Source organism: Manis javanica, chromosome 4 (assembly GCF_040802235.1).
Source record: "Manis javanica isolate MJ-LG chromosome 4, MJ_LKY, whole genome shotgun sequence".
In the NCBI taxonomy this organism is placed as follows: Eukaryota; Metazoa; Chordata; class Mammalia; order Pholidota; family Manidae; genus Manis; species Manis javanica.
The window spans coordinates 127139622-127154154 of NC_133159.1; positions in this window are offsets into that span (position 1 = coordinate 127139622).

Sequence of the window (14533 nt, forward strand, 5' to 3'; positions counted from 1 at the left end):
TGCAGGCTAGCGCCGGGGCCCGAGTGCGGACGGCCCGGTGCAGCGGCTACAGCGGCTGCATTTCCCTCGGGCAGACGCCACCGCAGCCACCAATGTCCCTTTTCAAAGGATGCACGCTCCCCGCTGGGCTGTCCTTTACAACCGCTCTGCCAGAGGCGCGGGTAGGGGGTACCCTATTCCCAGCCCCATAGTCCCGGGGTACTCTAGGGGAGGGGGGCACTGGGTGGGAATCAGCCTACCTGGCGTACCCAGGCGCTCTCGAGCCGCGGCGAAGCTCGCCAGCTCAGCTTCGTTTGGGGATTTGTCAGGGCGCTGCTGGGGTTGGGGGATGGAGAGGAAGGGACTTTTCTTCCTACAGGTTGTTTTGTAAGCCTTTAAAGGGACCTGGAGGGGGGATGGGGAACTGCCCCTCTTGCACACTCACCCAGGCACCTGCTGACGAGGGGGAGGGGTGGCTGGGCGGTGTTCTTCCCCACCGTCAGGCCGGTTCCATTAGAGCGCAATCTAGATCAGACCCGACAAGTCAACCATCAGCCGTCAGCCAGGCATTCGATCAATGGCAATGATTTTATAGCATTCTTGGGTAGGAATCACCCTCCAGCAACCCCCCCCACCCCGCGGTACGGTTCGCAATCCCATTCTACTCTGGGGTGACAGGGTCTTCAATCCTATGGATGTAGCTGTTATGGGGGTGGGGTAGGGGTCATGGATCTTGAGGGCCACCCTGCACTGATACCTCTGTACTCAACCAGAGGGAAAGTGTGGGGCAAGGTAGGTCAGAGCAAGGCCAGCTGGGGTGCTCAGTCTCCATCCCCCATTTGCCTGACTTGGTCCTAGACCTCTTGACCCTGTGGATTTTCTATTCATCCAGAAAAGTGACATTTTCTCTTTGGAAAATGGGTTTAGACCATTCCTGGAAGCCTCCCTTCCCCCATGGCTGCTGGCTGTAGCTGCCTCAGCTTGATGCTGGGGCCTGCAGAGAGTGGCTCTCACCCTTCCCCCACTGCCACATGTCTGGAGCTGGGAGGTGCAGGGGAGATGGCTGGCCTAGCCGAGTTCTTGGAGGCCCTGGGGACAGAAGGTGCTGGAGTCGTCAAGGAAGATAATTCTCATTAGGCTTCTAATGCCTGATGGCAATTAATGTCACCCAAGGGCTTATTAACCATCCCATTGAGAGGCAAGCCAGCAATCAGGCCCTGTGTATGTGGGAGAAAGGCGGCAGGAAAGAAGCCACCTCCTGAGACAGGAGGGATCCAAGAAGAGGAGGAAGGAAGTCTTCTACCCTTGCCCACCTCCCCAGATGGAAGGCAATAGGGCTTGTAGAGAGGTAAGGCCAGAGGAGAGACTCAGTTTGCTTTTCATAGCTGAGGACCCACTGCCCCAGTGATATGGACCAAACTGCCCTGCTCCACAGATGTTTGCAGCTGACATGGACCTGCATCCCAGCCCACTCTCGGAGCCGTCTCTGGAAACTGAACATAGAATTCTAGTTCTTCTCCCACTGCCCTTCCCACTACCACCCCATCCCTCTTAAGTGGTAGGAAAATGAGCCTAACTTTGCCCATTCAGTTGTCCTCCTAACCCCCTTCCTCCTTCTCTCTCACACAAGTATAAGCCACTGCTCCCAACAGTGAGCAAGACAGACCTCAACTGTCTTCATGGCACTTACATTCTAGAGAGGAAGACAGGCACTGAGCTTATGACTGACTACAGTTGTGATAGGTTATGTAGCATCACGCATTTTTGCTAATCTTATGAAGAAGACAGAGGTCCAGGGTCTGGAATGGGATATAGTCTGCTACCTTTAAAGAATGTCATTTCAGCCTCAGGTTCTTCCCATCATGGACCCAGAGCCTTCCACTGGGTTGGCATGTCCGATCATCATCTGCTCCTCCAAACGGCAGATCTCTCTCCATGCCCCATGGAGGCAAAGGGCTGCTGATTAGGGAATAAAATGCCCAAGTTGCTCCAACTCCATTGCCCCATGGGCCTGTTCCTCTTGGCAGTACCAGTTCCAGGGCTTGGGGAGATAGCAAATGGCATGAGGTAGACAGCCAGCTGTTCCAACATTCCAATTCGCATGTCATTTACTGACATACCTTCCCTCAGGCCTTTCCTACCATACCCGCAGACTGCCCTGACCTCACCTGTGAGGCATTGGCATGGACTCCAACTAGCAATGCGAGATGGGACCAGGCTATGAGATCAGAGGAGCCAGCGCAGGGCCAGCCCAGACTGAAGAGAGGACCTGGCATGTATATACTCTACTGCTCCGAAAAGGCATCTTATTCACCAAAATAGTGACATCTCCTTTCTGTCATTTCCATTTTGTTTAGGACCAGGTGTCTTTCTAGGTAGGACACTGGCAATGGTTGGGGGTTCTTTTGATCTCCAGCTGGGTGATGCCTGGAATAGCCCATCCTCCTGCCAGGCAAAGGTGGGGGCAAGTTGGGCTCTGTTGCAGGCCCCTGTACCCTACATGGATGCCCATAAGGGACACACATTTCTGTCTGACCCTGCCACCACGGTGGACATGGTGACACCTGCTCTGTCAGCATGTCCCTGTTTTTCAGGATGTCTGTCAACAGCAGAAGATAGGACAGGCCAATGTGGGCTTCACTAAGGGGAGTTCACCACTTGGGGGGCTCCTGGGATTCCCTTGGAATCCTAGTCTGGCTTGGCTGGAAGGGACTCAGAGATAACCTAAGCTAGCCCTCTCATTTCACAGCTATAAAAACTGAGGCCTATTAATTCAGCTATTTTATTAGGTGCTTTGACTTTTTTTTTTTAACTCTAATTTTTTAAACTCTAATTACATGTGAAGCTAGGTACTAAAATACAGAGGTTTGAATAAGACAGACAAGACCCTGATGGGAAAGTTCAAGAGCTTAGTTCCCCAAACCCCTACTAAGTGCCTAGTAATATTAATAGGTGACATTTTTTGAGTGCTTTTTATGTCCCAGGCACTGTGCTGGGCATTTTGCATGCCTTATCTGCATCCCCACTACATTCCTGTTAAATAGATACTATTATTATTACTATTTTCTAGATGAGAAAATTGAGGTTCAGAGAAAGTAAGTTTCTTGCCTAGGATCACATAGCTAGAAAGTAGCAGACCACCATTCAGCGTCTAACCTACTTAACCACGTTTACTATGAGATGTAAGTTCTCAGGATTACACATGACAGAGCTACTGTCTCTGGCTGGAGAAGCTCCCGGTCAGTGGGGGCACCAGGCATAAACAGGTCATTCAGTGCAGGGAGGGCAATGCTGTGGAGGCCAGTGCAGGGGACCTGGGGGCACAGGCCTCTGATGAGAGGGTAGTGTTTTCTCTGCAGCACCATCCTGAGCAGCTCAGTCTTTTGCCTCCCCTTCCTCAGCCTCCAGATTCACACCTATGTGATGTTAGTTATACACCCAGGCTAATACAGTTATGCATACATGCAGCTATTACAATAACCACCGGTCTCCACCCTGAGCTGGACCACTTTGCTCCCCCTGCAGGCTGATCTCCCAGCTCAGATTCCAGGATCAGTACTGCTTCTCAAGCCAGGAGAATGTCAGCAGTAAAGGGCAGGTGCTCAGGGCCTCACTTCTTCGAGCCTCAGTTGCTTCATCTGTTAAATGTGGATAATCGCACCAACCTCTTGGTCACTTTTAAAATACCCAGTAATGTATATTGATTGTCCAATAGTTCTGGCCACAAATGCGTACTCTGTAGTATTGAGTATTACTGTTATTGAAACCAAACTGCTCACTGTGATCTACCAGGTCCTTAGATGGTTTGACCCCTAGCTGTATTTCCAAACTAATTTTTTTTTTATCATTTCCTTCTATTTGACTCCACTGGAGACACAAAGTCCTCTCTGCAGTAATATGTCAAACATGTCCCTGCTTTTGGGCTTTGTATTTGCTGTTCCCTCCACTTGGCGTGCTTTTCCCCTAGACTGTGAGTCTTGTTCCTTTACTTCATTCAGGTCACTGTACCACCTTCCTGACTGCCTGATTTAACGTAACACAACTATCCCTGCCCCATTGCTCTAGCCTCTTACCCATGTTTAATTTCATTCATAGCAGTCGATGTTGAATTTTATAATTTCCATTTAATCTGTGTCCACTGATAGAATGTAAGATTCCTGGAGGCCAGGATTCTTCTATATGAGCCATTCCCCAGGGTGTCCTCAGTGCCCAGACTGGTGCCTGGCACATGTGCTCCATAAAATAGACTCACAGGATTACCTGTCCATATTCATTTATGTTGGTGATTAGGTCATTGATTTTACCCAGTCCTTTATAATCAGGTCTTGAGTCTGAGTTCACGTAAAGGCCCTACCTGGTACCTCACTGCCCTGAACTCCCAGAGTCTGGGAGGCTACTGCCGAGGCCACCTTCACCCCTGACGCTTGTCTTGGTTGTCTCAGTTCTTACTGGGCCCTATTCCTCATGGAAGCTTGAGCTCCTTCAGCTGCCGTGCCAACCTCACCCTAACTGGCAGGACTTGGGCTGGGACCCAACAGCCTGCAGGACAGAGCCATCAGTACTCCGACTCTTCCCCAGTGTGAATGCTCTGCGCCAAGCAAGCCAGGCCAGCCACTCCCAGTCCCGGGGTGTCCCCTTCATGCCAGGCTCATTCTTCTCCCCGACACCTTTGCTCGTACTCTACCCCTGCTTCATTAATGTTCCTCACCACCATTAAACTCCTGCTCAAGGGTCTCCTCTATGAAGTCTTCCCAGATTTCTTCAATGTGATACTGTTACCTGGCCTCATGGAAGAAAAGACCCAGCTGAAATAAGGGAATAAGTCAGGGTTCACATGAGCCTCTTCTCAGTTTCTGACTGCATCTTGAACATGCAGTCATCACTACACAGTAAATCCTCGCTGGGATGGGGTCATGTTCTCAATTAGGGTTACAGATCAGAATCCATCCCATTCGTATTGTATAGATAAGAAACCCGAGGCCCAGGGACAGCTAGAGACTGGCTCAAGGTCACACAGTCAGTTACTGACACAGACAAGAATATAACCCCATGTAAGATGGGTCTGGCTCCTGGCCCCACAGTTTGCCCATCTCCAAAGTTTCACCATCTGGCTCAGTCCTACAGTGGACTTGGAACCAATTTTCTCTTTGATGAAGGGAATGAGTCTCCCCAGGTCATCAATTTGGGGTTCAGCCCTGATTTGGTGTACCCACTGGTTCAGCTCAGTTTGAGTCCATTCACTCATGCACTTTATGTTCTCATTCACTCATTCTGTTTCACTTTGGACATTTCTTCCTTTGTGAAGCCTTCCCCAACGCTGTCTGTACCCTGTCCCTATTCTGTGCACCTAGAAGACCCTGTTTCCGGCATCTAAGACTGCATCCAATTGTGGTGATTTGCTGTCTCCTACTAAAAAGGGGAGATGCAGGAAGGCAGGCACTATCTGTGTTGTTCCCACTGTATGCTCCTTGCCTGACATCTGTTGGGTGCTCAGTTAATGGTTATTGAATAAATGAATTATAAATCACCTGCTATGTGTCTGGAGCTATGCTAGCACAATAAAATAGTTTCTGCCCTCAAGGAGCTCCTGATTGTGTGGAAGAGGTAAGTGGGCAGACACACAGAACTATGATGTAGGGTGTGAGTGCTGACATAGAGGGGCTGTGGGGGATGGAAAGAGGGGCACCTAGTTCAGTCTAGGTCATGGGTGTTGCAGGAAAAAGGAGCACTTCCTGGAGGAGGTGAGCTTTGAGCTGCACAGAATGAAAGACAAGATGATATGGGCCAGGGAAGTGTGGAGAAGAGAGAGGAGAGGAGGCTGTTGCAGGAAGAGGGAGCAGCTTTTAAAAAGGCCTGGAGCCAGTGGGGCTAGAGTGTGATCAGGGAAGAGTGTGGCTGGAGCCCCGAGAGCTGGGGTGGTGCTGGGAAGGGAGGCTGGAGAGGCCAGCAGGCATCTACCCCTATGCACACAGGTATATGTCTGTGGTGACATCCGCTCCCAGGGTTATTATACTCAGTTACACACAGCTTCACACATGCATGATCAAAGACACTGAGATGCTTATAAAGAATCTTATCAGCGTATGTGTATGCACAGTCACACACACGTGCACACACACACCTACTCTCTGCAAAATGAGTTGCCCCCTGAACCATCTGTTTACCGTCTCCCCACTCTCATTTTCCTAGAGCAGTTCACCTTTAATTCCTCATCAGGCAGCGCACTCCCTCCCACCCCCACCCTCTGCCGACCCTGACTCTAGCTGTTCCCCCTCCCTTCCTCCCTCTGGCACATCCCCAGAAGAGAGGAGAGTGAGCTAGGACCACCCCCGGGCACCCAGCCAAGGGAGGATTTGAACTCGGGCCATGCAGGCTGGTGCTGGGCTCTACTCTCCTGTCTTTCCCTCCCCTCCCCCCCCGCCCCACAGCTTCACTTAATTCCAGGGCAAAGCTCTGGTCAAATGCAAAGCAAGGGAATAGAGAGCTAGAGCCAGAGAAATGCAGTGAACAAGGATGCTCCCATTGCCACAGCCCAGCGGCTCAATGGCAGTAAACTCTTGATCCTATGACTTACTCAGCTTTTCTTTTGTTAGCCAGCTTGGCTCCCAGGTGCAGGTGGAAGGGAAGAGCTTGGAGCTCAACTTCTCCCCAGAGCCTCCCAGCTGCCGCCTGTGACCCCAGAGGTGTCCACCCAGCTCTGCCTGGCTCCTGGGGTTGGCAATGCCTGGGATTCCTGCTTTGGGAAGATGGGGAGAGGGGGAAGCCAGGGATGCTAAGGCCTGGGAAGCCCTTACAACATGCACTTGTATGACCATAAGAGGGCATCTGGGAAATCCATGAGTGGTACAGGTGGGAATGTGAGACCCAGAGCAGTGGGCAATTTGACTGATTGAAAACAGGGAGCTCATTTCCCAGCTGGAATCAAAACCCATCTTCTCCTTCCTTAGTTTTCCATGCACCTCCCAAATCTGATTCTCAGCTTTCTGAGATAGCACTCTTGCTATAAATCATCTATGGTGCCCCACTGCCTACAGGATTCATTCCAAATTTCCCAGACTAGCATTTAGTGCTTGACATACTTTCTCCCCCCACCTTTAGCCACTCTCTGCCTAACAGGCTGTACAATTCTCTGCCTTGGTGCCTTTTGCCTGCTGTTCTCTCTGCTTGGAAGACTTGTTCCTCTTTCCCCACCTCCATGTGAAGCCTTCTCTGCGAAGTCTTATTCATCACCCTAGAATCAGTCACTGCCTGCCTTCTAGCTAGAATTCACCTGATCTTTCAGCTGCCCCTATTCACTTGTAAAATCCTTAAGAACAAAGATTATATCTTATTCATCTTTAAATCTCCCTCAACACTGAACACAGTTCTGTATGTGCATTTTAGTGTTCAATAACCGCTTGTTGAACAAATGAATGAATGACTAAAGGACAGAGGAGGCCATTGTTTGGACACCAGTGTCTCAGGTACTCCATATCTATTACCTTTTCAATCTTCACTATAATCCTGAGTGGTATTTACATGTGATCTCCACTTAGTGATGTGGAAGCTGAGGCTCAGAGAGGCAAAGTAATTTCCTTTTAAGTTACACAGCTAGAAAGTGGTAGATCTGGGATTTAATTCCAGGTCTGTCTACCTCTAAAGCCTTCGTTCATTTCACCTGCCCAGAGAACCTCTGAGTATACATTCCTTTTGAGGCTGACCTTCCCAAGACTTCTCATGCCCACCTCCAAGTCCCTCAGCAGAGGATACTCAGAGAGTCTGGGGTGACTACCGTGTCTTCCTCACCTGGAGATCCCACTCTCCTCCTCACCATAAATGGGCACATCCTTGTTTCTACCTCACCACCTGTCTCTCAGACCCTCACAAGCAGTTACCAGGGGCTGTCCAGTGGGTGGTTTGGAAATCTAATTCCTGGAGCCGGACTGCCTGGGTTCAAATCCCAGCTCTGCTATCTACTAGCTGTGTGATCTAGGGCAGCTTACTTGACCTCTCTATGCCCAGCTCCTTTTGTGTAAAATGTGGCTATCAGTTGTACCTACCTCAAATTGTTGCAAAGCACTTTGGGGCAGTGACTGGTGCACGGTAGATACCCTGTGTGAGTTTGCTCTCATTATTGTCCACATCATGCTTCTCCTCTGACATGCAAGCCCCAAAGGGGTGACCTTCCCCCTTGTCTCTCTGAGAAGGGTGGTCTCCAAGTTGTTCTGTTGGTTTCTGATGGGCCTTCTACCCTCTCTAGGCCTCCTGTATATGATAAGGAAGCAAAATTGGGCAGGGAGAACAGCTCCAAGGAAAGCCAAATCCAAGTTACTTCTGTGGTGACAAATGCTTAATAAGAACTTTACAAATCCAGTTGAATTACTATGAATAACAGCACTCTTTTTTTCTTTTGGTATAGATAATGCTCCTGTCTCCCAGAGAGCTCATAGCTACAACCCTGAAATCCACCCAGAAGAATCATTGCTGGGAAAACAAGCTAAAAATAACCCCAAAGGAAGCAGTGCCCTCTCAGAAGCAGTTCTTTGGAGGTAGGGGATCCAAGGAACCTCTTCTGTTGTTCTGGGGCCATTGATTATGATTTTTAAAGCTGGAGTTGCTTTGGGAGGTGGGTCTCATCCCCTGTCCCCACAGTCTAGGCTCCTAGTTCATCTGCAGTATGCCCCCTGGGCATCTGGCCTGGTGCCATCTTCTGGTCACCCAAGAAGGGCTGGGGCAGCCTGGAGTGCCCCTCCCGGTCCCCCTGCCGGCTTGGTTACCACCCTGTGCGACCTGAGCTCCCTTTTGCCTCCTGAGGGCTAGGATCCCTGAGCTGGCGGGCTACCCCTCTGCCCCATCCTGTGAGTCTGCCTCACTGGGAAGCCGCTGCCCTCCACAGGGGGTCTCTGTGTGCCAGACGCTCTGCTAGGTGCTTCACATGCACACCCTCACCGCTTCCTCCTTCAGGAAGGTCCCATTTTCCAGGTAAAGGAAGGAGGTGCTGAGAGTCTAAGTCACTGGTTCAAGGAGACACAGGAAGAAAGCAAGGCAGGAATTTGAACTCAGGTCAGATCTGCCTGATGCTCAAGGTTACAGACATTCCTTTAGGAAGCCCTGAGTTGAGGGGTCTTTCTTCCCCAGGACCGGTATGGCGAGGGTGCCGGGGGGATGCTCAGCACGTGATGGAGGCCATGGTCGCTCTTCAGATGATGTTTCCCAAAGTGAGGTGTCTCTGCCGGCAGGGAGGGGCTGACTCCCCATTAAGCCCTGGGGGTTCCCTAGGCAGGGACTGTGCCTCTCAGACTGGACTTCATCGAAGTCAGGGCTGTGTCTCCTCCATCAGAAAGGGGATTCCCAAGGACAAGAACCCCCTCAGCCTGGGACTTTCCCCAAGTAAGACGACCTCCCCCCACAATCTGGAAGAGGCTCCTTTCTCTCCTCTCTGACTGGGAGCTTCCTCACGGAAGGGCTCACACTGTTCCATTAGATGAGGGCTCCCCGACTAGGGCCCTCACCCTCCTCAGATCCAGTCTCAGCAGACCCTGCCCTTGATCTCCCTTACCCCTGTTTGCTGTTTCCCTGGGATTCCAGAGTTCCTGGCTGGCCGGCAACAGCTGACTAATGGGAAGGGCAGAAGCATAAACAGGGGTCTCCCCTTGGCGGGGACCAAGGCTGTGTTTCTCCTCCCATGGAGATGAATGCTTGTCCCTGGGAAGGCTGATGGCTTTTCTTCCTGAGTGCCTCAGTTGCTCTTGATTGAAATGGGTCCCTGTAGTGGGGGGCTTCTGGTCCCCCCCATCTGGGGAAGATAGATGACATTATTCCAAGCCCAGATGATGCAAGCAAGATCAGAAAAAGTGTTTAATTGGAATGTTTGGGGCCAGGGCCTGGCTCTGCTGGGGTGATTGATTCCCCCGTGGAGCTTGTCCAAGCGCAGCCTGGTGGGGAGGAGGTGTGCGGGAGATGCTGAGTGACCCTGGGGAGGCCAGTGGATTGGAAGGCTGGCAGCCTTTGTCCACTTCTGCAGTGAGAGTACCCAACAGGCCTCTGTAGCTGTCAGTGGCTATGCCTCCTGCTGTGGAAACTGAGGCACAAGGAGGGAGAGTGCTGTGATGAAAGGCATTGCTGGGATGAGTTTGGGATGCCAGAGCCACAAACCTCGGTCTTCAATTCTGGCTGACAGCTCTGTTTCCCACCCGCTCTCAAACCCTTGGCTTCCTGTGACCAGCCCTGACTCCTCCCCATGTTGAGAGGAGGGCTGTGGAAGAGGGTGGGGTTGCCCCATGAAACAGACAGGAAACGGCCCAGGCTCTGGGCTCCCTTCTGCCTCCGGCTCCAGCCTGCTGAGGGCGGGCACGTAGCAATAGAGTTTAGAAGTCACTTACCCTTATCTGTGCTGGGCAGGAAACTCTTCCCATAGTCTCCAGTGCCTAAGAGGTCACTACCATGTGGGGGAAACTGAGGCAGAGAGCTGTGCTTGGTGCCATGCCATGAGCAGCCCTCTTACCTTCCACAGTGGTCCTGTCCTAGGAGTTGAGGAAGGGGTAGGTGAGCAGGGAGGGACAGCCCCATCCATCCTCCTGTTGTAGAAAGCGGACTGCAGCGCAGTGCTGGGTGGAAGGGGGCCAAGGCAGGGGAATGTGAGGTGTTCCTGGGTATACATCGCTCTGGTGAGTGTGCTCACGCTCCTTGCCTGGCTGTAGGAGTGAGTTGAGGGAAAGAACAGGCTGGGGAGGTGGGTGGCAAAGGGAGCTAAGGGTGCAGAGAGAGGTGTGGCACATGGACTTGGGATAGGGTGACAGCCGCAGGGGAAGGGCTGGAGGAAATGGGGGGTCTGAAGTCTGGATCTGGGGTTTGGAGTAACTTGAAGGGGAAGGCTGGCAGGGGGTGGAGAGAAGTCCCCGGGGCCGCTGTCTCCAAGGTATATCCACTGTTCTACATCAGCCTCAGAAGGCTACACCCAGGGCTTTCCATTTTGCTACAGTGAACACAATCACAGCATCACCATCACCACCACTATCATCACTTTCATTGCCATCATTGTCACCACTCTCACTACCACCATCATCACATCATGTTACCATCACCACCACCACCACCACTACCACCATCACCACCACCACCACCATTATCACTATCATCATCAAAGTCATCATTATCACCAGTCATCAGTCATTGTCCTCATCCTGCCCTCCATTCCTGCCTGATGTCTTATAATTTATTTCAAAGCAGTTCCATATCCATTGTCTAATAAATTAATCAGAGTCTTGTGAAGCAGGTGGGGTTGCTCTGATTATCTCCATTTCATAGCAGAGGAAACTGAGGCTCCTTGACGGTAAGCGCAAGCCCTAGGTTAAACAGCTGCTCACGGACCAGCTATTACTAGGGCTGAGCTTTTGTCCCCTGTCCCAAAGCTCTTCCTACTCCCCCTTGCTGCTGTGGAGTCACCATTCCTGTCTCCTGCTTCTCCTCTTCCACTTGCCACCAGCATGAACTGGCTCTAGCTTTAATAAGCCAAGGAGGCTTTAGCCATAGAAGTTCAAGCCTTGATGTATGCCCAGGGGCACGTCCCTTCCCTTTGTCAAGCTCCAATCTCCTCATTTCCACAAGTACATTTTGGGCCTGATGAAATCTAAGGGTTCTTTCTAGTCTTTTAGTCTGTGATGCTGTCACAGAAAAAGTTATGGAAATGGAAGAGATAGAAAAAGAGAGGACATGGAGACAGACACACACAGACTAAGAGAGAGACCCAGAGAGACCTAGGAAGACCTAGCTGAAAGACTCAGTAAAATCCAAGAAGATACCAGAAATAGGGACAGAGACAGAAAGCAGAAAAGGGACTGAGAAAGTGTCAGAGGAGACTTAAGAGGCCAAAACCTGGTTGAAGAGCAGGATAAGGTGGCTACTGCTCTGCTGGTGGTCTCTCCCAGGGCCCTTGACCTGCATCAGAGGCACAGCTGCCTAAAGAAGAGACAGTCCGTGCAGCCTCAGCAGCTCCTGGGTGTTATGTGTTTGTGTGGGTGTCTCCATGCACTGAGTTGCAGGTTTCAGAATTCTTTTGTTTGGACACTGGGAAGGATTTTTGGGACTCTTCTTGGGTCTTTCTACCTCCTTATAGTCTGGTCCTTGCGGCAGTGGGATTGCTGGTTTGGCTGCCTCTACCTGGCACAGAAAGCCCAGAAAAGCGGATATGGTGGAAGTGGGGTTATAGGTTTAGCTTATGTTCATAAGGGAGCTGGGGTGGGGGCCTACTGGGGCTCCCCACTCCCTTGCAGAGAATTGGAGATGGCTTCTTTCCTCCTGCAAGGCTTCCTTGTCAGCTGTCAGCCACAGAGGCTCTGCAGCAGTGGACTGGAGGTTGTGCTCAAGCTGGGCTCGGGCACCAATCCACACAATGACCTCGAGCAAGACCCTGGCTCCTTGTGCACATGAAGAGGTGGGAATGGGTGAGCTCTACCTCCTGTGAGTCTGGGAAATGGACCTCCTCAACAACTGGCTCCCATCGGTGCTCTCTGTGCCCCAAAGCCCCTGCCTTATGTGCAGGAGGGCTAGGTTCTCCCCCCTGCTGGGTGTCCCAGCAGGCCCTGCAGGGCCAAGCGCTCATGGGGCCATCACTCACCTCCTCCAATCATCTGTTTAATTCACACATCCAACATGATCACTTCCCTCTTTAGGGCCCTCTGTGGCTTCCCATTCCTCTGAATAGAGTCCAGGTGCTTCCACAAAGGCCCCGTGGAGCTGCTTCAGCACTAGACCTGAAGGTGCTGGGCTGCTCACATCACCCCGACCCACCCGCAGCCCGCATGCACCTCATCCCAGCAAAGTCCCTGCTGAAGAGGCAGCCACAGGCACCCCCCCTAGGTTTCTGCTAACATAAGGGTAGGCAAATCAAGGCTACAGGGGCCTAGAGTACATGAAAGAGTCCAGAAAAATGAGGCAGAGTCAGAGCCTTAAGGGGTCATGGCAAGCACAAGCTACGAGGAAGCATGAAGCTAGGAGGGAGCAGAGGCTGCAGGTGGGAGGCCTGGTTGGACCCGGGCTCTGCTAGGGGAGCTCCCAAGATCTCTAGCTCCCAAGCAAGACAACCTGTCTCTCATGTTTTCATACCAAGAACACCTCCATTGGTGGAGGGAGGGACACAGCAGAGCAACCGTGAAACACATGTCCCCTGCTGGCTTTGTACCCTCATTTCCCTCCCTCACTCCTTTCCTCCATGTTTGACCTTATGCTTTAGCCACAGAGGACTGTGTTCTCTGAACACATCATGCTGTTTAACTGCTTTTCACTTGCTGCGCCCTTTGCCTGGAACGGCCCCTCCCAGCTATTCCCAGGGCACTCACCCCTCAAACTGCCTCCTCTGGGAAGTGTTCCTGATCACCCCCTGCCTCACTTGCAAAGCCAGTCACTCCCTCTTGTTTCCTATGCCCCTGCAAATGCCTGGCAGTGCCTGGTCCCTGTTGCCTTCCCCTTAGAGAACTCGCCAAGGGTGAGACCAAGTCTTTCATCTCAGCATCCTTGGCTCTTGGCACAGGGCGTGGCATGCAGGCAGCATTAAAGTTGGGTTGTATAAGTGAATGGCTTAAAAAGTTCCTGCATTGACCTAAGGAATATGAGAGGGAGACCAGGTTGGGGCGGTCTGGGGAGGGAAGGGGAGCAAGGTTTGGCAGGCTGAACTTGGGCTGTCAGTGGATTTGGACATGGAAGTGCCCAGGATGAAAGGGGCCTGTGGGCCTGGAGCAGGTCAGGAGCAGTGAGAGACCTGGGAGCCGTACACTTACAGGTGATAGCTGGAGCTGCGGGGTGCGTGCATGCGCTCGGGGATTAAGAATCGAGAAGCTGAGGAAGCCGAGCAAGGGCAGGCCTGAGGAGGACAGTCTCCCCCTTCTCCAGCTACCAGAGCTAGGGCCGCCTGCCAGTCCTTCCGGGGCCAGAGATAGCCATACTCTGTGGAGGACAGAGATGCTCAGGATGACAGTGTCTGTGCCATTGGAACATGTCTTTCTCACCCTCCAGCCCCTGGTTTCAGCTACTCATTAAGGAGCATGCAGATGAGCCACCGAGATTTCCCTCTGCCAGGTAGCCAGCTCCTCCCTTTTTCCATACCGTGGCACCACTGGCATGATGAGACTGCAGAAACCCAATGACAGCAGGAGGCAGACAGTGGGGGAAAGTCTAAGGAGGGATCATGGCCAGGCTCCAAGGCTGAGGCCCGGGTAGAGGATGGGTCTCTTCAGTGCCTTAGCCCAGGGGGGAAACAGTCCCCATTATATAGTGCCCTCTGTGTGCCATGCATGGTAGCAGCACAGTATAGGTGCATTCTCCATGACTTCCTTTCTGGCAGAGAGCTTACCCTGTTTTACAGATTAGGAAATTGAGGCTCAGAGAGGCTATGACTGTTCCATAGTCACACAGCATTGAGTTGCAGGGCCAAGCGGTCGAAACCAGGCTTCTATGACTCTACACTCCATATCATTCTGGAAAGTCACACTGGGAGGAAATGTTCCACAGGACTGGACATGCCTGCCACAGAGGCTACATCCTCCCAGGAGCTATGGCTGCTGGGCGCAGTGCCCTCTCA